The following is a 24,380-nucleotide window of genomic DNA, read 5'->3' as shown; positions in this document are numbered from 1 at the left end:
AAACCTCCAAGACAGTTACACAAGGGGTGGACAGGAAGGGGCCAAACCAACTTGCTAGTATGAAGCAGCAACACTTCTACAGATGAGAGCAATCTGCATGCTGCCCCGAGCTAGAGATAAGACCAGACATGCTAGTCACTCTGACACCCAGGGCCCTCCCTGACCAACAGAAAGGAAACAGCCCTCGTGTAAAAGTCTGATAAAGTTACGCAAACAGGCAGTGCGAGTTTTTGCTGACCTTGCTGCCCCCTCTATGCACCCACCCACCTATGACTCATTACAGTGAACGCCTACATGCTCATATCTTTTTCTTTCCTTCTGCTTGGAGGGCTCCACCCTATGTATTTCTTTCCTTCTGCTTGGAGGGCTCCTCCCTATGTATGCAAAGAATGTATAAATATTGTACTCTGTGAATAAAGCTCAGAACTCTCCTGAACCTGCTTGGTGAAAGGAGCTCTCCCTTAACTCGAGTTAATGCAATAAAGCCCATTGACTCTAACACCACGGACTCTGCTCCTCATTTATATTTGATCCTTTTTGCATCTATAGAAATTATGATAGTGTAAATAATTTATTTACCACATTTTCTGGCGCCCGAACAGGCACGCATCCCCTTCCCCACGCGCCGGCGATGTAGGCCCGGCCCCTGCCCCCTTCTACAGCCTAGACGGACTTCAAGTGTACATGCCAGCGGGACTTCCCGCCAACTCCCTCAGGCCCACGGAGGAGGCGGACTGCGACCAGACATCCACACGAGGCGGTGAGGAAGATTGCGGAGCGTTCTGACCCAGAGCCCAACCCGTGAGAGAGCCGAGTCCGAGGTCTTCAGAGGTCCGCCATTCCTGCGCAAGTGTCAAGCGTCCGATGACCAGGTCTTCAAGTTCTGCTTCCCGGTGAGTACCACTGAGAACGCATAAAGACGGGTTCATTTAATGAACACGGTAAAGACGTGTCTCCTTCACGAGACCGGTATGGTTGTACTGTATTTCAGTACATAAGTATATGTTGTATATGTTTTGAGTTTGAAATTGTTTTAGTTAGGTTCCAGCATGCCGTTGTTTTCAAAATTGCGTAAAATAGGCACTAAAAAGGGAATATTAGAAGAGGCAGTTAATGTCCCGCCAAGAGATACCCCCGGCCATTTTATGTATAACAAACATGGCATAGGCGCCGTTTTATACCTTGATCTCTGGGTAGATTATACAAAGGATTTAGAGGCAATGTATAGATGGCCTGTTACGGGAACATGGGATGCAGAATGTATCATGAGAGTAGAAGAGGAACTATGGAAAAGGAAATCAAGGCCTTCTCAAAAAGAAGCCATTGACTTATGGCGCAAAGAAGCGAATAGGAGAGCCCAGAAAGAACTCAACAAAGCTGAGAAAGGTAGACAGATGTCAGAACAGGCTAAAGAAAAGAAGTTACAAGATGAGGGTGAACAGGTCAGATCAGAACAGATGGATAGGGAGAGAAACGCTCTTGTTACTGGTATCCACCCTGTACTCTCAGAGGAGATCAAGGAGGAAGTTCCCCAAGATGTACCCCTTAAAATTAAACCAACGGCACCAGAGGCGTTCCTTTCCGCCTACCTAGCAGAGCCACCCCCAGCCTACATAGACGCACCATTTCCCCCGCTCCCACCAGAGGCCGTGCCCCAGCCAGTCCAGAACCAACAACAGGCTTCCGGGGGTGCGGAAGGGGGGGGGGGATAAGGAAATAAAGGATGACGTCGAACTCCCTAGATGTATATATGATTTACAGCCAGGTATTACTGGTCCAATGCGCGCCATATCAATACGAGTAAGGCAAGCCATCGCAGAGCTAGATGGACTGCCTGATATGAATACATATTTAAATGCCTTGTATGAGTTCATCAGAACAGGACGGAACCATGAATGAGTAGCTCAAGCTATGGAAAATAGAAAAGTAAAAGCTAAGAACAACATCCTCCGTTTTATTATCAACTGTCTGATCAGGGAACTTGATGGGGGTGATGGGGACGTGGAGGCTAGTTTAATAGAGTGGAGCGACAACATCAATGACGGTAAACATGATAAGGCAGCGCAGACAGAAGCAATGACGAACAAGATTAAAAAGAAAATACTAGCAGTACGCAACGTCGAGAAGGAAGGCAGGGATAGTGTGTCAGAGGAAGGGGATAACAACGAGCCGGCAGACAAAATGAATTTTCTGGGCATAGCACGGCACTGTAATGGTGCCAAACACCATCGACCTCAGAAAACAAGGGTTAACCAGGAAACACACATCTCTCCTGAGGATTTGTTTCAAACAACTGAAAAGGCCCTAGACCATTGGATGGACAACGAGCCACCCCTCACGCCACATGAGAGGGAGTTGGCTCGGTCGGCCACCCAGTGGGTGTCCCAACATCATGTATATAATCCCGACATAGTGGCCCAGATGTTCCTGAGCCTCCCACCACTCGGACAACGCCTGGCCAGCATCTATATGGTCCAACTCTTGATCACGTTGTATGAGAGCCAATATCACCACCCTGGCAAATTATATAAAATACTGGAAAAGGTAATACTAGATAGATGGATGAAACAGGGCCCAGAACTGATTAACACCATTTTAGACTTGCGTCTCCAATATGAACAATTCCTGTCTGCCTCAATGACACCCGATCCTCGCCCCAGAGGACAGTACCCTCTGCGAGAGGTCCACCCCATAACAAAACAAGATGGCTCTGTTCAGCGGGTATATGTCTATACCCCTCTCACCAAGCTAGAAATACTGGAAATGAAGAGGTTGTTACCTTCCCATGATAAAGACCCGGGGGGGGGGTTCACAGAGAAATAAAAGATATACTCCGTATAGGAGACTATACTTACCCTGATATCCTAAGGTTACTAAAGGTCTTGTTACCAGCAGGCATTTACGAGAAACTTAAAGAGAAAGACTGGGATGTGGGAGATAAAACTTTGAAATGGGCAGAGTTGCAAGCTGAAGATGCAGGTAGGGCCCCGGGGGATGGCCTTGGTGAAAAAATTAAGGAGCTCCCCGAACTCCTTATACAAATTTTACCAAGACTATTGACGACCAAAAAGGAAGACTGGGATGCAATTTCAGCATGTAAACAGAAACCAGAGGAAGACACAAGCGATTACTACACTAGGTTGGAGAAATGTTTCGCTGTCAACAGTGGTTTAAAACACAGTAGTGAGGCCTATCCCCACCTTTTTGTGACCAAACTGGTAGATAACGCCCTTCCTCAGATTAGGAATAGGGTGCTGAAGGTTGAGAGTACTTGGCAAGCAAATAGCCCCTCACAAATGTTACAGATGTTTCAATACCACCAAAATAGAATAAGGGAAGAACAAGAACAAGAAAAGAAGCGCATGAAGGATACAAAAATGAAGGTGCTAGTTGCCCAAACAGTACCTGCAACCACGAACAAGAATGGTACCGCACCCATTAAAGGGACCTGCAATTATTGTAAACAACAGGGTCACTTTGTAAGGGAATGCCCCGTCCTAAAGCACAATATAGCCACAGGTAAAACAAAGGAACGGCCCTATACACCTAGACAGTACAACACTCAGCAGACACAAGCCCCCACCTCGCTGCAGGTCCAGACGCCCGCTGCCGCTGCACCTCAAATGTATCAGTACACGCAGTCAGACTTCCCAGAATACCAATCTTTTTCATGAAACAGCCTCGAGGGGGAAGATCGCTTGCCCCTTATCCCAGTTCCTGTGGACCAAGAGGGTCCTTATGTACATGCTCGTTTGCTGGGGCAAGATAGAAAGTTTCTGATTGACACAGGGGCAAGCAGGACTACCATCAGTCATGGCGAGGTCCCAGGGGCACCTCTCTCGGGCTCACAGAATATATCCCTGGGATTTTCTGGAAAGCCAATTGTCAACAAAGTATCAGAACCAGTCTCTTTAGGGGTGGGTCCACTGACACGCACCACAGACCTACTACTCACAAAAACATGTCCAGAAAATTTACTAGGTATAAAGACCCTAAAAGAACTGGGAGCAGTTATCTGTTGCTCACCAGAAGGAGTAAGACTGTTTTTGCGTGATTTCAAAGGGCATTTCACGGTTAGAGATTTTGATCCCAGACTTCAGGATGTCCCACAGTATCTATGGGCACAAGGTTCAACTGACGTAGGTTACATGGATATAACACCACACGAGGTCACTCTTAAGGAAGGAGTAGTCCTACCCCGAATACGACAGTACAGGATTCCACCTGAGGCTGAAACAGCCTTATTAAAAATAATTCAAGAACTCATTGAACAGGGGGTGGTGGTGGAGACAGACTCGAATGTATGTAACTCCCCTGTCCTCCCTGTTCTTAAACGCACAGACCCTCAAGCACCCCCAGTTTACAGACTAGTAGTTGACCTTCGAGAACTGAACAAATGTGTGGTACCACAATACCCAGTGGTCCCAGACATTTCCTCATTAATTACTGCCATTGATTCTGAGGCAACATTTTTCACGGTCATTGACCTGAAGAATGCATTCTTCAGCATTCCAATACATCCTGACAGTCAATATCTTTTCGGATTCAGTTTAAAAGGACGCAGCTTTAAATTTACAAGAGCTCCCCAAGGCTTTACAGAAAGCCCAAGTGTTTACAGTCAGGCATTAAAGAGACAACTTGACAGTATTAGTATGCCTACTAACACAGCATTAATACAGTACGTGGATGACATTCTCATCACAGCAAGATCAGAAACTGACTGTGAAAAGGCTTCCCTCACGGTCATTCATTTTCTGGCGGACAAGGGGCACAAGGTGTCCCCTTCGAAGTTACAGTTCTGTGAACAGCAAGTGGCTTACTTAGGGCACTTGCTGTCCAAGGAGGGTAGGCAGCTGACACAAGAACGAATTAAATTGATTTCCAACATTTCACAACCCAAAACACAGAAAGAAGTACGTGCATTCATTGGCCTTACTTCCCATTGCAGACAATGGATTCCCCAGTATGCCCACATAGTCAAGCCACTCATACAATTGACTACATTGGAGGCGGCCACCTCTAACGTCCTCCCTTGGACATCAGAGCACACCCTAGCATTTGAGGAACTAAAACGGGCGTTATGTCAAGCGCCAGTTTTAGCCACTCCTGATTACAAGAAACACTTCACCCTGTTCGTGACAGAGTGGGATGGAACAGCACTATCTGTTCTCACACAAGACCAAGCAGGGAAACACAAGCCATGTGCTTATTTTTCTAGTACACTGGACCCTGTAGCACAGGCTCTGCCAGCATGCTTGAAATCTGTTGCGGCCACAGCTTTCCAAGCGCTTAGAGACCCCTGGGTGATAAGGCGCTCTACAAATCGAAAATACAAATACAAATACAAATACAAACTTTGGCCATAAGACAAAGTGACTCGATAGTGCTGGGACACTCCCTGACAGTACAAGTACCACACGCAGTGGAAGTTCTCCTGAATAGGACACAGACACAACACCTGACTGTAGCAAGATTGACAGGATACGAGCTGACACTATTTCAACCCCACATAGAGATTAGAAGATGTAACATACTCAACCCTGCCACTCCTTTACCCTCAAGCACAGATGACACCACACCCCATGACTGTCTGGAAGTAATAAATGTAGTGACGAAGCCAAGACAAGACTTGACAGATGTTGCACTCCCAGACCCTGACATAACGTTTTATGTAGATGGATCATGCATGAGAACAGGGGCAGGAGAATTAGTGGCAGCATACGCCGTAACTACTGACCATGAGATCATAGAGACACAAAGAATAGATATCCTGTCAGCACAAGCAGCAGAGCTCATTGCTTTGACGCAAGCCTGTAAACGAGCAAAACAGTTAAGGGTTAACATCTACACTGATTCACAATATGCGTTTGGGGTAGTTCATGACTTTGGGGTACTATGGAGGGAGAGAGGTTTTCTGACCTCACACGGGGCCAAGATACAGCATGGCCTCTCATACAGGCCTTGTTAGAAGTAATACACCTACCTACAGCCATAGCGATCCTGAAATGCAAAGCACACACCAAGGCCACAGATGTAATTTCCCAAGGTAATGACCTGGCAGACCGAACTGCTAAACGGACAGCTCAGACTCCAATTGACATAACAAACTCACAGGTATTACCACTGACAAGGACTATGACAGTCAGGGATCCCTCCAAAGATGTACAAGATATACAGACCCATGCCACTCCAGATGAAATAAAGAAATGGACTGAACAAGGAGGGGTCCAGACTGACCAGGGTTGGATGACTAAAAACAAAAAGACATGGTTCCTCCCAGATTCTATGGTACAGGTGATAATAGAGACAGCACATAGCCCGGCACACTTGGGAGAGAAGGGAATGTTGGATGGCCTGCAGAATATCTGGTTTAACAAACACTTGCGAGCGGCAGCAAAACAGAAAGTGAAGACTTGCATGATTTGTTGCCAATTCAACCCTGGAAAAGGCATCTCAGTGGAACAGGGTGGATTTCATCCCCCTGATCACCCTTTTGAGGTTCTCCAAATGGATTATATCCAAATGGACAGATGTAGAGGTTACAAGTATGTCCTGGTAATAGTGTGTGCCCTAACCAGATGGACAGAAGCTTACCCAGTCCCAGATTATACTGCAGTTACAACAGCCAAACAGTTGGTGAGGGAGTTCTTCCCGAGATACGGGTTGCCACGTGTCATTTACTCAGACAATGGCCAGCCCTTCTCCTCTGAGCTCATGAAACAGGTGTCCCTTCTGTTGGGATATACCTGGAAGTTCCATTGTGTAAGGCATCCCCAAGCAGCAGGTCTAGTAGAGAGACATAACCAGACCCTCAAAACAAAATTAGCTAAAGTCTGTGCAGAAAAGGGCGTGGATTGGATGGCAGCCTTACCGGTTGCCCTCTTTTACATGCGCATGGTAGCTCATTCTAGAACCGGCCTATCCCCATATGAGGTGGTCTTTGGAAGACCGCCGAATATGTGGGGTACACCAATGCCTAAAAGAATAACTGATGTTGACAGTACTATGCTCACAGATTACCTGGCTTCCTTGATGTCTGCACTACTCTCTTGCCGTTCGCAGGTTGCCGCTGCCTTCCCTGACAACACCCAGGTCAAGGACCATGCCATAGCCCCAGGGGACTGGGTGCTAGTGAGGAACTTCGACCGGACGAGCCCTCTGGACCCCAGGTGGAAGGCACCAAAATTAGTCCTGCTGACGACGAGGACGGCCATCAAAGTCGAGGGAAGAAAGGGGTGGCTGCATGCCAGTCACTGTAAAAAATACTTTGGGACTACCGGAACATTTGCTAAAAACAAAGACAGTACAGACTTTAAGCCCCTTTTTTTGGAAAAGACTCCCCAGCAAGAGTACACTTCCAAACTGAGATCTAGAAGGTCAGTTGACGTTTGATTGTCTAAGTCCACTCGGTGGTGAAGCGGTTGAACATGATGTCTGACTTGAATAAACTAGCGAACAGTAAAGAAAAAAGGACTAATATGAGAGAGAAATACTGCAAGCTATTACACAGCAGATGTATAGTGTCTCTGATTATTGTAATTTTTATGAGCATTGTGGTGATAAGTATTGGCTGGTTCTTACATGTTCTCTATCCACCTGCTGTCTCACAGAACGCCACCATAGTACACTCCCATGTTGAGCTCCCAGTACACTTAGAGAACAGAAGAAATGAATTTAAGAACAATACTTTCATCACCCTTTTACAACAACATCAACTGGCCATAAACACATACAACTGCTGGGTGTGCGGTCTTCTTCCTCACACAGTTGCCAAAGGCATGCCTTTCATCACTCTCCCTTTTTCTTATGAAGGCTCTTGTACTGGTTGGTGGGAAACAAACAAAGCTTCCTATATGGCCAACACGGACACAAAAGAGCAGTCTCAGCTCCGATATCACCTATACATTTTATGTTGGCGAGGTGAAAAGAACAGGGCATGTGGTACCCCACTAGAGCAGGAAGCCTATGCTGACCACGGTAACAGATCTAATAAGTTATATTATCAGTATATGGACAGGAGAAAAAGATCCGTTTCACCTGTTTTTGTGGCATCAACGAAAGCCCCTTTTTGTGTCCAAAGTAAAGGAAAGATACGTATGGGTGATAGCATCTGCAATCACACAGTAAATTTGAATGGAACAAACAATACACGGCTTATAGCCGCACAGGGCACCTACTTCATATGTGGGGATAAAGGTTATACATGGCTCCCACAGGGCTGGTCCGGCACTTGTTACATTGCTTTTCTCCTTCCCCCACCTACACTGCCCCTGCGGACTATCATGAAATTGAGCCTCTGACTGTCTATAACAGACGGCGAAGGGGGGTCATAGATACAGAAGATACAGCAGGGCAGGAGGCGGGAGACTTCTTTGCCGGAGTCATTCCATTTTGGGGTCCAATGGTAAACAGCAGGAACATCCGCCACCTCACACGAGTGGTGCAAAATACGATAGATGCAACGGCAGGTGCCCTCTCTAATCTCACAGCCGAGGTGGTCGCGGATAGACTCATGACCCTACAAAATCGCATTGTTTTAGACATCGTTCTGGCTGACCGTGGTGGTGTATGCAGATTGATCTCCACGAGTTGTTGTGTGTTTATTCCAAATAACGCACCTACGGTATACCAGGCCATTGCCAAGCTACACAAGATGTCAAGTCAGCTAGACATGGATAAAGGAGAATGGTCCTTAAGCAGCTGGTTGTGGGGATTAATATCAACATGGGGATGGAAAGTGTTGACTGTAGTAGGATCAATACTGTTTATCATCTTCAGTTGTTGCCTCTGCATCCAATGCGGCCCGGCCATCTGCGGTCTGTGCGCCACTGCCTGCATTCCCCGTCCACATGTGCAGAGCAGAAAAAATGAAAAGATCATGTTGCAAGAACACATTAACGGCCTGATGAAAATAGAGGTGTGTTAGAGGGGTGCGCTTGGGGACAAGGAGGGAATGAAGAAAATTACATATTTATATGTATTTGTGCCCCCACGCGCTACCCTCTCATCATCTGCCATGTTGAATAAAACCCCCTGCATTACTTCACATTCAGAGGCCTTATTTCTCTGTCACCAGGCCCCTCCATGCCAGACCCTGAAAAAGGCACATGTTACATTTCTCTGCAGCACATTAGATATTTTGCTGAGCAGTCACGGAGAAGAGGCCCAGCCCGGGGTGTCTTAACAGTGTCAAACAAGGGTCGACCAGATAAAGCTGCATTCCGGCCCTGAGCAGGAGGCGAGCAGAAGCCCCTCTGCAGAGATAAGGCCCAGTTTTGCTGTCGGCTCTCAGAGATAAGTGGGGCCCATGTCAAGGGAAACCTCCAAGACAGTTACACAAGGGGTGGACAGGAAGGGCCAAACCAACTTGCTAGTATGAAGCAGCAACACTTCTACAGATGAGAGCAATCTGCATGCTGCCCCGAGCTAGAGATAAGACCAGACATGCTAGTCACTCTGACACCCAGGGCCCTCCCTGACCAACAGAAAGGAAACAGCCCTCGTGTAAAAGTCTGATAAAGTTATGCAAACAGGCAGTGCGAGTTTTTGCTGACCTTGCTGCCCCCTCTATGCACCCACCCACCTATGACTCATTACAGTGAACGCCTACATGCTCATATCTTTTCCTTTCCTTCTGCTTGGAGGGCTCCTCCCTATGTATTTCTTTCCTTCTGCTTGGAGGGCTCCTCCCTATGTATGCAAAGAATGTATAAATATTGTACTCTGTGAATAAAGCTCAGAACTCTCCTGAACCTGCTTGGTGAAAGGAGCTCTCCCTTAACTCGAGTTAATGCAATAAAGCCCATTGACTCTAACACCACGGACTCTGCTCCTCATTTATATTTGATCCTTTTTGCATCTATAGAAATTATGATAGTGTAAATAATTTATTTACCACAGTACTAGTATTTATATGTTTGTTCTTAGGTGTTAATATGATTTTATACATAGGTCGTCAGGCTAGGGAAAGTTTTCATTAAGAGAACTCAGTTACTATTACTCTAAAAGAAGGTTTACATACATGTATAAAGATCTTCACTCATGTTAAGACCTCCTGGGGTCTTACTATCCAACTCTAATATGTATCTGGTCTCCAAGAGGCGTAGCATTGCCTCCCTATTCCCTCCACGTTTCAATGGCATTAGACAGTCAATTACAAAATATTGCAGATGTTTGGGGTCACTGCCGTGTACATTCTCGAAATGACGGGCCACAGGATAGGCCTGGTCCCTACATGTGATGGCCCTAATGTGCTGCAGTATCCGTTTGTGAGCGGGTAGTCGGGTACTCCCGACATAGCGCAACCCACATGGACACTGCAGCACAAATACTGCATAATCTGTTTTGCAGGTTAGTCTCTTCTTTATAGGTACCTCTGTATCTTTGAATGGCACCGAGTAATGGGTTTTGTTGCAACCGTGTCGACACGCCTTGCAAACCAAACATTTTTTGAAACCTTTACTCAATGCCATCCACGTACAGGATGTCGTCACCTCTGGGCAGTTACTAACTAGTTTGTCTGCCATTGATGGAGATTTTCTAAAGGTTAGCTCCGGTTTCTTTGCCACTAACCCTCCTATGACAGGATCCCCTGTCACTAGATTCCAATTTTTATAGAAAATCTTCCTAATCGGTTTATTTTGTTTGCTGGATGTTATTATTGCCCTAGGTTGAACATGAGCTATGCTTGTGTGCCCCCTGTTGGTTTTAATTTGGGAGTAAGAGCTTGATCTCTTGTGAATGCTCTTGATCTATTTATAGCTGTCGTGAGAACCTCCTCCGAGTATCCTCTGGCTAAAAATCGCTCCTTACTTTCTCCCTGGGCAATGTGGCACTCCAGATCAGAACTGCACACCCTCCGAATACGCAGCATCTCCCCATAGGGGATGCTGCCTATTAGGTGATGTGGATGTTGGCTGGCCGTGTGCAGGACAGTATTGCCTGCAGTCGGCTTTCTGTATAATCTGGTGGCTATATCATTGTTCTCTATATACACCTAGGTGTCCAGGAAACAGACTGATTTTTCATCAATTGTGGAGGTAAATTTCAAATTTAAATTGTTATTAGTTAATTTCTCCACAAATTGCTGCGCCGCTGCCTTAGATCCCTGCCAGACCATAAACAAATCATCTATGTATCTTAAATAGATGGATACATGATCTCGCATGGTGGCTTGATGTTGCATCATGAGGACCTGCTTTTCCCACAGTCCCATGTGCAAACATGCAAAACTGGGGGAAAAGCAGGCCCCCATTGCCACCCCTCTGATTTGCTGGTAAACCTGATTGTTAAGTATAAAGAAGTTCTGTTCCAAACAAATCTGTATCATGGAGATTAGCATTTTGTTGTGCATTGAAAAATTAATTGCTCTCTTATTTAGATAATGCTGTACCGCTTTGATCCCATCACAGTGTTTTATCGAGGTATAAAGTGAAGACACGTCTAATCTCATCAACAAACATTCAGAATTCCAAACAAAATTGTCCAGTTTACTAATAAAATCCGAGGTGTCTTGTACATATATATATATATTCCACCAACAGCACTCTCCAAACCTCCACACCTGTGAACAGAGAGAAACGGACCCAGATAGCGATGGCAGGTAAGATGTTTATTTCCTCTCACTCCGTGACGCGTTTCGAGCTCCCAGTGCCCTTGTTCACACATGGAGAACACAGTCCGCCATTACATTTTTGAATGCTGGGTATCCACCCCCCTGTGTCACATGACAAATGTAATAGAAGAAACACTTCATTTTGAAAGATACATCGCGTTATACAGAGCTTGTTCTATGTGGTGCCACATGGAAGAAATTTCAAGGATTTCTGGGTTGACATTTTTGGATTTTAAAATTTATAAATGTGGGCTGCAAGGTTAAACCATTCAATATTGATGAACCTATGCATAGATATGTATATGTACGTAAATATGCATTGATACATTTTAAAATTCAGTATACAAAGATATGTTTAAAATTCCAATTTCTTGAATTTTAAAACCATTCATGTACCAATTAATTAGATAAATACCCACATAAATGAATCCAGTGAGTCTAAAAATACATCCAACATTCAATTATGGTTTCTGATTGAAATATGCATCCTATATCTCAACAGCCTGTTATTTTTAATGTGTCACACCGCTCCTCACATATTTCTATGATTTCAAAGTTATGTCATGTCAGCGTGACTGCTCTTTTTTAATTCTATCAGCATAAATGCTTGCAGAAACAGTGCTTACCCTGTAATCCAGACAATATAGTTATATTCTGTATATACTCATCTGCATTACAATAATATCTACTTGCTTTAAATTGATCTGCGACTTGTATCTGAAGACATAGTTAAAGTGCTTCCGTGCCTAGCAGCTCATTGTAATTTGTAATTATTTGTTGCTTATAAAGTGCCCAGTGCTACTAAAATACAGATCTAAAAATCGTGCTGGTACTATTCTAAAAAAAACATGGACCTAGAAAATACCCAGATATAAAATCTTGTTGACACCACACATCTAAAGTGATAGCGGCTAAAAACAGTCTTATAGACACTATAAAAGTGCATACAAAAAATGTAAAAAAGGTTTTTAATAAAAAGGATGTACAAAATGATTGTTAAGAATTGATGTAAGATTTAGCAAATTCATACAGTTTTATATAGTTGTTCCTGATTACATAGAGAATTTTGTGTTTGTTGTTATTGTTCCGGATGTTATAAGAAATTATGTATATCTTCAGTAGTGTTTAGTCCTTTCGGTGCCTTTCTGTGTAACTCCAGAATGGTACGTGTTTCAAGCTGCCTGAGGAGTTTTTCCCTGTTACCCCCCTCTTCTGAGGGGTGCGATGTCATTGATTCCAGAATATGTAAGGCATCTCAAATCGTTCTCATGTATGGCTTTAAAATGTCTCGCTGCAGGGTAAGTAACATCATTATTCACTATTGCTCGGAGATGCTGCAAAATCCTGACATGCACCTGCAGCTTGATACACCCAACATAATGCAAGCTGCAGGTGCAAGTCAGGACATATACAGCAAACTCAGTTCTGCAGTTATATTTGCCCTTGATGGTCATACTTTCACCTGAAATGGAGTGACATAATGAGCAGTATTGATGCCGAACTTGCAGGCACGGCATGAGGAACATTTATAAAAACCCTGCCTTGGTTTCAGCCATGTACCTGCTGTGCCCAATTCCGGACTGTTTCTAACTAGTTGGCACCTCATGGACTTGGATTTCTATATGTGATCGTGGGTAATTCAGGGAGTTTAGTTTCTAATACCGATCTGTAAGAACAATGGGCCAATTTTTTTCTTATAATAGACTTTTCTTGTCTTCTGTATGTTGTAATGAGGCGGGGCATTTCTTCCATGTTAACATCATTACTCCCTACCTCCTTTATTTGTAGCAAAGTCTCTCTTGGCCTTTCTTGCGCCTTTCCTATGGATTTTGTTAGCACCCTTTCGCTGTATCCCCTTATTCTCAGCTTCTTCATTGTATCTTGTGTGCATCTTTCAAATTCCTGTTGTGTACTGCAGAAGCGTTTTAGTCTGAGTATTTCACCATAGGGTAAGCTTTCAATAAGGTGTTTCGGATGCCCACTACTAGCATGCAATGTGCTATTTCCCACTGTAACTTTTCTAAATAAGGATGTCTTCAATTTTTTGTCCATCACTGAAATCTGTACGTCTAAGAATTCAATCTTAGTGCTGCTTATGTTGGAAGTGAAATTGAGGTTAATAAAATTGGTATTCAAAGTTGTGATAAAATCCTTAGCACTGTCCTCACCCTCCCCCATATGATGAATACATCGTCAATGTAGCATGACCAATGCAACACGTGATGCACATACGTTTCATGATGGATCTTTTTCAGGACCTGTTCCTCCCACCAGCCAACATGCAAGCATGCATAGCTGGGGGAGAAAGAGGATCCCATAGCTACGCCCCTAATTTGCTTATGGGTCTTTTTTCCGAACAAGAACAAATTATTATGCAAGCACCATGAGATCAAGTCTAATATCATTTTTTGTGCTCATAATATTCACATGGTCTGATTTTGGGGAAATGTTTATCTGCATTGAGCCTAGCTGTATGACCTATCCATACTAATATTATAAAGAGAGAGCCCAAACCTTTGAGGCGGGTAATCTCAGTAACCACAGCACCAATCACAACACCCAATACAGCGTTGGAAAGGGCAGTTGCAGCAGAAGGACATAGGCTATGCAGACGGCCACCATATATATTTATTTTTTTTGCAGAGTTTTATATAGCGCGAACTTGACCCGAACTGAATCAGGTATCAGAGCGCTTTACATAGCAAAAGTTACGTTACATGAGGACACACATTCAATTTTGTTAGGCACGGGGCGATTAAGTGATTTGCCCAGAATCACAGGCTGTTTGGCGTCGTTACCAAGACTTGAACCCAGATCCCCAGGTCCGAGGTCGAGCGCCTTAGCCGTTAGGCTAACTCCTCTAACATTTAAAAGGTAAAAGAACCGTGCCAGCAATGTAGTCCCTTGTGGGCGTGTCTGCGTTGTGCTGTAGGCATGGGCTGGGGGCGTGACTAACGCTGGGGGCGTGTGGTACGGCCATCACATCGTGGGCTGTGGGTGTGTGCTGGGGGCGTGACAAACGCTGTGGGCGTGACAAACGCTGGTGGCATGTGTCCGCCCTTCATGCCATGTGAGTCGTACATACAAGCGCCAATTACGTTGCTGCGCAGCATCAAGGGGCACGCTGGGGGCGTGACATGCTGGGGGCGTGTGTCCGGCCTTCATGCCATGTGAACGCAATTGCGCCGTATCAAGGGGCATGCTGGGGGCGTGAGAAACACTGGGGGCGTGTGCTACGTTCCGCCCTTCATGCCATGTGGGTCGTACATTAATCAGAAGATCGTCTGCTGTGGCCGTGTGCTGAGGGCGTGACAAACACGTTCAAAGTAACGTTACTGCAGCCTCTCCTGCGCGCTGTTACTGAACTCTCTCATTCAACCAAATTACACGTGCCTGCTACCATCAACCAGGGCTCTAGCCGGGCTCAGGCGGCGGATCGGTACACTAATTACACGCGCCTGATAACATCAACCAGGGCTGCAGCTGGGCCTCAAGCAGGGGAACACGCGCCTGCTAACAACAAACAGGCCTGCATCTGGGCCTCAAGCGGGGGAACACGCAAATGAGCATGTCTGCCGGGACAATTACTGCAGCCTCTCCTACTCGCTGTCACTCAACTCTCACATTAAACGGATTTACCCGCGGCTGATAACTCTCTCATTCAACGACATTACACGCGCCTGCTAACATCAACCAGGGCTGTAGCCTGGCTCAGGCGGCAGATCACTACACCAATTACACGCGCCTGCTAACATCAACCAGGGCTGCAGCTGGGCCTTCTCCGTACCTATTCTAATGAAACAAAAAATTTTGTCTACCGCGAGATTTTAAAATAAATTGCCACTGCCAAATACACACATTACACACATTCTATTTCATACCCGGACAACGTCGGGACGAGCTGCTAGTACTTGTATAAAGCGACTCAATGTCCAATGTGATTAACATCAGGTCTTCTTCCCATACGATGTCATTGATTTTGTTTAAAAAATCCCCCGTATCTTAACATAACTGGGTAGTTTTTTTAACAAAATCCTGAAGGTAGAAATTCACATATTGCGAGACATGCTCACTTACACTGGTTATTGCTGAAATGATGGGTCTACCTGGTACTGGTGAGACCTTTTTGTGCACTTTTGGGATTAGATACATGATAGGAATCACTGGGAATTCTACATGCATACAATTAAATTCATTAGATGAAATCAGTCCTTCCCTTTTATATTGTAGCAGCTGTTTCTTCAAAACCTCTTTGGCTTTATTGTATTCCTTCACGTTAGTCCTCATGTAGCATTGTTCATTATCTAATTGTCTCTTGGCTTCCAAAATATAATCTTTTTCTGGCCATAAAACGATATTTTCTCCCTTGTCGGATTTGTTGGCAATTATTTCTTGATTTTCCCCTAGTTTCTTCATTAGTTTCGCATATTGCATGTCCTTGGAGTGTTTCTTTTGTCTTTTGTTACTCACTTGATGATAAAGCTTTTTTATATCTTCTGTCACCCGCTTGTGAAAAATGTCTATAGCATCCTTTGGCATAATTGGTAAAAAGCCCCCAAATGAGCACCGAGCGCTGGTGTCACCTGCCATCCTCGGTTGTCTCCTCACATTAGGAATCAAAATATTTTCAATATACGTGGCCCGGCCTTAGGGCATCCAAGGGTGATGCAGCCCCTCGCGCCCGGAGCCGGCACGTATAACATCAAAACACAAGCTGCTCAGCAATGAGAGGTGCACTCAAGAGGCAAAAATAAATTCCAGGCAACAACGAGCGCTCTACCAACAGTGTTCACCTGACGCGTTTAGGAATTAATCCTTCTTCATAGGCTTGACTCAAGATGCGTTGCAACAGACGTGTTTATTTAAACACTGGCAGCTTGTGTTTTTATATATATATATATATATATATATATATATATATATATATATATATATATATATATATATATATATATATACATATATATATATATACATATACATATATATATATATACATATATATATATACATATATATATATATATACACATATATATATATATATATATCTTTCGTTAATGCACTGCACATCTTCCCTACCCTTTTCTTCGACGAAGAATGAAGTCACTTCACTTGGTTAAGATAAGGAGCACATTTTCACTTTTTCACTGTTATACGTCAAACAATTGCTAGGACCGCATGAGGCTATGGCTTATGGGTCCTTTAACTTGTATAAAAGTAACACAGAACTTGGACTTGACAGTAACACAATTGCTTCTTAAGGAAGGGAATGTGATAGTAAACATACAGTTTTATTTTTGGGATCAAGATATGAAATGAGTACTAAGGCACTAGATCTTAGATAATATCGGGGTGTTCTCATCTATCCAAAGAGTATCATAAGCATGTTTTATGATCAGGGCACTAGATCCCGGTATATAACTGATTTTGCTGACTGATTAATTCATTGTATACATATTATCTAAAAGGCACTTGCTCTTTACAGAATGTAACTTCATTACTGAGATATAGAAATGTATACTTGAGGGCCAGAATACACCACTCCAATATGGCGGATTACGTTACATTGTTTAACCTAATGCCTAAGTTGTGGACGTCTTCACTGTCAATTACACTCTCCACTTTCTGTGTTTATTTAGACAAGCAGAATGTTGTATCAGGTAACGTGTGAGCAAGACACACTTAGTGTCGAAACGCGTAACGTTTTTTTGAGAAATAAAAGAATTTGAATCTGTACCACCGAGTGAGCGTAATGCTTAACAGCATACTGTGGATTATATATATATATATATATATATATATATATATATATATATATATATATATCCAGGACCAACTCCGGCACATCAGCTCATTTATGCCTGAAATCGACACCGAAGTCACAGGCTTCAGTGTATCTTTTTATTAATCAAATCTGGGCTATGACGCGTTTCGGCAGGGTTCCCTGCCTTGAACACATACCGAGCCAAAATACAATCTTAGTTTTAAGTGCACTGTTACCATCAAGTGATAACATGGAAATAGACAACATGCTACAAAAACATGAAAAGGTCCATTTTCTACAGACTTATACAGTCAAGTCAGTTAATTGTTACATTTACATTTTTATATGTTTTTTGTGTTTTACAATTTTTTCTTTTTGTCTTTTCTCAATTTTTTCAATTGGCTTTTCGTTCCCACTATTTGAACAAATGTTATTGTACCACAGTTGTTAGCCCATTGTTTGTGCCAGTCCTTCATGGAATCACTTCATAGTATATCGGCTGGCATACGTATTTGAATGCGTCAAAATCCCGCAACATAAACATAGCCTTTTGAACCTGGTTATGACATCAATCTTAAATTGCTTAGTGTGGAATGCATTGGAGTTCAGTCAACAGTTTTTATCAATGTTTTTTAGACTTGCGTAATACAGTGTAAAAGTGCAAGTACAATACGGTCAAAATATGGCACACCGCGCAGTGGGCACTCGGGTGGGACAGTATATTAAGACAGGCTACACCGCTTTGGGAAACCCAGCAGCTAGTTAAACTACACAACACTAAGGGATTTAAACAATGGGACCTCATTGGTATCTCTAAAATAGGAGACCTTTGGGTAAAAGGGGAGGTCATTGCCTTTGCCCAACTTTGAGAGACGTATGGCCTGGCGCTAACCGAATTGTTCAGAAACACACAGATAAGACACGCACTGATGAGCACTATTCCACCAGGCACACAGCTACCGGAGGCCTCACCATTACAAGACAGACTCCTTACTGATCACATGAGTACAAAGGCCATCTCCCAAACTTATCATAAAATTATAAACAAACAACCAGACTCCAGGGCAAAACTACCGGAACACTGGCAGGCAGACGTAGGGGAGCTGGAAGTCTCGGACTCGCAGGAGGCATTAGCGTCTCCACGAGAGGTGGTGATCTCTTACAAGCTCAAACTAATACAGCTAAAGATCCTCCATCGCATATACTACACACGCATTACAATGCATAGACTGGGCCGAGGGCCCGACCCCCTATGCTTACGACAATGTGGACTGCCTGGCACATTCTATCACATCATATGGCAATGTCCGCAGATCGAACCCTACTGGGAAAAAGTTATGAGTGTGATCTCGCGGGTGGGGGAGGTGGAGGTCCCACCAGACCCAAAAAGGTGCCTCCTCAATATCTGGGAGCCTACGGATTTGAACTTGAGGATGCAGGACTGTGCGGTGCTGGGGATGACAATTGCAAAACGTAAGATAGCCCGAAAGTGGGTTCGGGGCAACACTTTCCCTACTGTTGCACCGACTGGAATGGCAATAGTAAATGTTACCCTGCCTGAGTCCAACGCTTTCCCTACTGTTGCACCGACTGGCGTGGGAATAGTAAATGTTATTCCTACTGAGTACAGTGCTTTCCCTACAGTTGGAGTGGGAATAATAAAGTGTACCCCTTCTGAGTCTAATGCTTTCCCTACTGTCGCACAATCTGGAGTGGGAATAGTACATTTTACCCCTCCTGAGTCCAATGCTTTTCCTCCAGTTGCACAGCCTGGAGTGGGAATAGTATGTCTACCCCTCCTGAGTAGAATGCTTTCCCTACTGTTACTCAGACTGGAATGGGGATAGTACATTTTACCCCTCCTGAGTCCAACGCTTTCCCTACTGTTGCACTGACTGGAGTGGGAATAGTAAATTATACCACTCCTTGGTCAAATGCTTTACCTACTGTTGCACCGACTAGAGTGGGAATAGTAAATCTTATCCCTCCTGAGTCCAACACGTTTCCTACTGTTGCACAGACTGGAGTGGGAATAGTAAATGTTACCTCTACTGAGTTTAACGCTTTCTCTAGTGTTGGATAAATTTGAGTGGGTATAGTATATTTATTATTTACATAGTTTCACTTTTTTATTAATATTGTTTAAATATATAATATTAAGTGCTTGTGTTTTTAAATTTATATTTTTTATATATATACATTTATGTAATTTGAAAGATGTTTTTAGTAAAATGTTTATTATATGTTTACTTTTTATGCATAGTTAAATTGGAAATATTTTAAATTATTTTACAGGTTATTTGTTGTACTTTTCATTTTTATGTATGTATTTACATTTACATATATATATTTAATTGTTATCTAACTTTAAAAACAATTATAAAATTATAATGTAAGTTAAAATAAAAAAAAATTTGAATAGTTTAAATTACACATATAATATCACAATATAATTATGATGCGACCACCGTGCTAGTAGTCAGAAAAGTGCTCTTTTACACTGCGGCTTGTTCTGCAGCCCTGGAAAAGAGCAGTGTAAAAGAGCATATTTGTGCTGTCTGGCACACGGGCATGGATGAGTCGAAACAAAGGGCTGTTTGTCGGGCCAACGATTGGGGTTTGCCCGACATCCTAATCAGGCTCATAGTGTGGTATTTTAATTAATTAATTGAATATTATTTTTTAATTGATAATTATAATTTTTTTTAATAATGATGTAATTTATTTACTTTTTGTCAAAATGTAGGCATATATGTTATTTCAATTCAATCCATTGAACATCCGATTCAGCTCCTATATTTTTGTGATCAATCTTTTTGACACAATAATTCTGAATCACAATATTTTTAGTTTCAATAATTTGTCAGAAAACCGATTTTTGGGGGGGGTAGTTGATAGTTTTAGCTTTAATTTTGGTAAGCAGTTCAAAGTATGTACCACTTTGCTTGTTAGGAACCAGTGCGTACCCTAAAGGTAATTATGTGTTAGGATATTCAGCATGTATGGGGTAAATCTGTGTGATTTGTGAAGGGTAAAGCTTAAAAGTGCCACCCATCATTCATGTTTGGCTTTGGTTTAACCTAATGACGTTATTTTATGTTGCACAGACTATTATTCTCCTGTCATTATTATTGTTATCATACACGAGGAAGGGTTCTTCCCTATGTGTAAGAGTTAGATTTTATGAAATGTTCATGTCTTGGAATTTTTTAGGCCAGTGTTGTCCCAAACTGTGGGTAGTAACCAGGCGCGCAACACCCAATGGGCTCACCGGGCTTCAGCCCCCCCCCCCGTCGTATTCTCCAGCCCGGGTTAATTTGACGCGCACTGAAAGGATAAAAGAAGGCTGCGCATCGGAGCCGAGAATGTGATTTTTATGATGCTTTCTGAGGCCCAGCAGCCCGAGCCAGCCAGCCTCTGAACAGTTTCAGTTAACCTCTTGTTTTCCTTTACTGGCCCCGAGGTGATATCATTGCCTGAAGGCAGGGATTTCACCTAAGCACTTGATGTGTTCAGCATGGGGTGCGGGTGGGAGTGGGAAGATGCACACAGCAGGGGGAAAGGGCTGGCCAGTGCAGGTGACGCTTTTCCTTTGTATAGGAATTCCTGCTGGCGTCAAACCCCAGGGTTTGCTGTCTGTGCACTTGCATGGAAGTGCACAGACAGCAAACCCTGGGCTATGACGCCAGCAGGAATTAATTTACAAAGTAAAAGCATCACCTGCACTGCCATCCCTTTGCCCCTGCTGTCTGTGCACTTGTATGGAATTCACATCCAAGGCCCTGCTCACCAGTTAAATGGTGAACAGGGCCATGGATCTTTCTCTTTTTGCATCCATGGGCACCAACGACACAGAAGCAGAGGAGGCCCTGGCAAGGAGAAAGCAGGAAACATTTGACACACACCTATCTACACTGTGAGATCTTCGGGAGGGGCTGGATGCCAGGACGCAGTGCTGCTGATCAGCCCAACTCAACTGAATAGTATCAGAAGAGCAGGCAGCCGTTTTTTATGTAAGTTTCAGTAACTTTAATGAATTCTTCAGCACAGCATTAACTACTGCCTGCATATCTAGGTTACTCTAAGGGAATGTTGTTTTTGACTTACATACATGAAAACGTCAGAGGAGAGTCCCCTCCGAATATGCACATGTAGTGTAAGTTTGGAGTGTTCCTTTTTTGGGGTGCTATGTGGGTAACTTTAGGGTTCAGGGTGGGTGTGGGTTTTAGGGTGCCAGCGAGTAATTTTAGGGTTCAGGGTGGGTTACGGATTGGGGTGCCAAGGGGTAATTTTAGGGTTCAGCGTGGGTATGGGTTTTGGGGTGCCAGGGGTAATTTTAGGGTTCAGGGTGGGTATGGGTTTTGGGGTGCCAGGGGGGAATTTAATGTTCAGTATGGGTATGGGTTTTGGGGTGCCAGGGGTAATTTTAAGGTTCAGGGTGGGTATGGGTTTTGGGGCTCCAGGGGGGTGATTTTAGGGTTCAGGGTGGGCGTGGGTTTTGGGGTGCAAGGGGGGTAATTTTGTGGTTCAGGGTGGTAATGGATTTGAGGGGGCAAGGGTGTAATTTTAGGGATCAGTACGGGTATGGGTTTTGGGGTGCCAGAGATAATTTTAGGGTTCAGGGTGGGTATGGTTTTGGGGGGCAAGGGTGTAATTTTAGGGATCAGCACGGGTATGGGGGTTGGGGTTCTAGGGGGATGATTTCAGGGTTCAGGGTGGTAATGGGTTTTGGGGTGCGAGGCGGTAGTTTTAGGGTTTGGTGGTTATGGGTTTTGGGGTGCCAGGGGTGTAATTTGGAGGTTCGGGTGGTAATGGATTTTGGGGGGCAAGGGGTAATATGAGGGTTTAGCCTGAGTATGGGTTTTGGGGTGCCAGGGGTAATTTTAGCGTTCAGGGTGGGTATGGGTTTTGGGGTACCTGGGGTAATTTTAGGGTTTAGGGCGGGTATGGGTTTTGGTGTGCCAGGGGGTAACTTTGGGGTTCAGGGTGGGTATGGATTTTGGGATACCAGGGGTAATTTTAGGGTTCAGGGTGGGTATGGGTTTTGGACTTGCAATGATAAACATTTCACGAGCACATTGTCCTCCTATAGAAGCAATTGTTGACGAACTGGCGAAAAAGGGTCATCGTCTTGAAATGGCATTGTGAAAATTGGTTATATTGTGTTCCTAAAGTGCTTTGTAGTAAAATATATTAAATTGGCCTTTTAATTCAGTACATTCTGTTCCTTTTTCATAAGACAATAGGACATAAATGCATCAAATTAACAAAAATGTGTTCTCTAATTGTCCAGTTTCAAATGCAGAATTCATCATGTTTTCTCCGCTTGACCTGAGCATTAATCGATCCCGATTATCTGCCATTTTAGCCCCGCCCCATTGATTAACATTAGCCACGCCCCTTCATTTGCCATGTTAGCCCCCCCCGAAATTAAGACCTAGTTGCGCCCCTGGTAGTAACCCACTTGTGTGATGAGAAAGACCAAGAAATAAATAAAGATGCCTTTAATTTACCTACTTATGGGCGTGGCTTGGGGTGTCAAGATGATGGTCACACTTTGATGGTGCTCCGGACTGCTCCGTCTTCCGCCGCCTTTTGCCGCAGTACAGCAAGGTTCTCTCCACCCCGGCCTGCCTCTGAAGGACCACTGTCCCTGCTTTCCCTGCCAGTGCAGTCCAGATGACGGCGTACAGGACCAAGAGCACTCTGCCCAAGATAAAATTGGAGCCCTCAGACTGCTGCAGGCCCCCAGTCCAGATCCCTTCAGCTGCACAGACTGAGTGCGGATGCAGCCTGGGAATGGGGTCTGCTTTGATGGGCCACTGGGAAGCCTGCATCACTTCCTCCTCCTGCTGCCGGCAGTGTACCCCAGGGATAAGAATAAAGATTAAAGAATAAGTGCAATATTAATAAAATGATACAATATATTTCTAAAGCTGATACAAATCTATTTTTGTATGGTTCAAAAATATATATGAAAATTGATAGGTAAATAGAATAGATACAAAAGGTTAAAAAAATGTGTATATGGTTTAGAAATCTTTTGCATTATTTTATTGGTCTATAAATGAATCTGTGTGTGTGTGTGTGTATATATATATATATATATATATATTCCACCAATTCCGCTTGTGGACAATCGGGTCTGACACATGCTTGGATTTTCCAACAGAGTTTTATTGCCACCAGGTCGCACATTGGAATCACGCGATGTCACCACCATCAGCCCCTGGCAGACGCGTTTCGGTGGTTGCCTTTATCAATGCCGTATGTTACTGAGGGTTCGAAAAAATGTAGGATTTCGCGGTCTATGTTATATAGTCCTACCGAGGGCACCTATTGGCTGGTAAATGGCACCATAGAAAAATGGCAGGGAAAGTTCCTCTCCATTAGTTCTTGCCTCTTTCAACGAAAAGGCCTCGTATATTGTGCAACTTATCCCGCTGTAGGAAGATGGGCAGTCCAAAATTAACAGTCAGGTACAGTGACCCACTATTTACACATGATAATGCTTTCGGCTCTCCTTCTCCTTTCTATATGCGGGAGAGTTTTCCTGGCGGTATGCCTCTCTGCCGGGCAGCCCACTTAGCTGCCCATTTGCTCCCTCTCCCCGATCCCTTTACAACGTCCAGGTCGCGGAGGCGCCGCATTGTGCAGTCCATGCACAAACACCATAGATTTGCCGGCAAAATGCGGAGCTCGAGAACGAGGGGCGTGCCGGAAAAAGCGAGGCCGACCTCTGCTGCACATACTCAACCAATCCCGCTTATGGACAAACGGGTCTGACACATGCTTGGGTTTTCCAACAGAGTGCTATTGCCACCAGGACGCACATTGGAATCACGCGATGTCACTACCATCAGCCCCTGGCAGACGCGTTTCGGCGGTTGCTTTTATCAATGCCGCATGTTGCTGAGGGTTCGAAAAAATGTAGGACTGCTGTCTTGTTTTCGTCTGTCAGAAAATGTAGGATTTCGGGGGCTATGTTTTATAGTCCTA

The sequence above is a fragment of the Lissotriton helveticus genome, chromosome 12 (genome assembly GCF_964261635.1).
Source record: "Lissotriton helveticus chromosome 12, aLisHel1.1, whole genome shotgun sequence".
NCBI lineage: Eukaryota > Metazoa > Chordata > Amphibia > Caudata > Salamandridae > Lissotriton > Lissotriton helveticus.
Note: the sequence above shows the minus strand (reverse complement) of the source record.